The 1,185-nt window shown below is 34.9% G+C and overlaps 1 protein-coding gene across 3 annotated transcripts in view; it reads right to left on the reverse strand.

Moving 5' to 3' along the window:
- Nucleotides 1-1,185, reverse strand: part of TRPC6 (transient receptor potential cation channel, subfamily C, member 6) — a 194,405-nt gene that overhangs the window by 13,271 nt on the left and 179,949 nt on the right. The gene's annotated exons all lie outside the window — the stretch shown is intronic.

Here is a 1,185-nt window from a genome sequence, read left to right on the forward strand (position 1 = left end):
ATTTTACTCCAATAAAAATAAATTTTTAAAAAAGAAATCAGTTGTCTGTACATACCAACCCCAAGCTATCTGAGCTATTATGCATATTTAGGTTTTGTAGAGGGACATTGTTATTTTTGAGACTAATACTTCATTACCTCTTATCTGTAAGAAAACGTAATGGGCTATATTGTCAATTATAACTCAACTCTCATGGGCATAAGTAAGACTAAATAATATTATTAATACTAGCTGAAACTCTGCCCCTTTCTTTTTCCTTTAAGCATCACAATATTTAAAATACATAGATAAAGTTAAACTTGTAACATGAACTATATAATTTACAAATGTTTATACCTTATTAAACTATTATCAATTATATATTACTTGGTACACATGTCACAAGTGATTGGGACCAAGCAATATGTCATCGGGGATAGTTGGATTCATTTGTGAATATATCCATTTACTAGGGAAGCCTTTGAAAAAAATCATTAAATCACTTCACCTGGCTCTACTTTTCTTATGTGATATGTGCAGATAATCTAACTCATAAATGACAGACTTTATTAAAATGACGTATCGAATTATAGAATCTTTTGCGTTGGATACTCTTTGGAGACAAACTATTCATATTCTTTCAGTTTCTCTTTCCCCTTGGTCTTCCTGTCCATCCCTCTGTCCTTCTGTCCACTCATGCATTCTTTCCACAGACACTCGTGAGTATCAATAATGTGGAAGTATTAAGGATCAGGGTTGAACTAAGACAGGGGCTCTGTCCTGCAGAAGTCGACACATTCATCAGTTAGTTTGCCTCTTCTTGGTCTGGAGGATTAATTGGTTAACATACCATGACTAATAGGATTTCACCAAGGAAGAAGAAAGGGAAGAACAAACTAACACATAAGTACCAACATATACTTCCTACCACCTGCCTTGCCAGGTATTTTATTTCATTTACTTTCAGGATCCTTTGAGACTGTAGTAACTACAGGTGAAGAAACTCAGGCCTGAGAAGGCCATGAAATTTGTCCAAGTCCATAGCTGGAAAGTGGTGGGGAAACGAGATGATGATGATGATGATGATGATGATGATGATGATGTGTGTATGTGTGTGTGTGTGTGTGAGTGTGTTGCCATACATACTCCCAAAATGCTAATTTTGTTGCTATTTTGCAATTAACATATGCTGACTTCAAACTTATT

This window comes from Propithecus coquereli, unplaced genomic scaffold (genome assembly GCF_000956105.1).
Source record: "Propithecus coquereli isolate 6110/MARCELLA unplaced genomic scaffold, Pcoq_1.0 Scaffold6, whole genome shotgun sequence".
Lineage (NCBI taxonomy): Eukaryota > Metazoa > Chordata > Mammalia > Primates > Indriidae > Propithecus > Propithecus coquereli.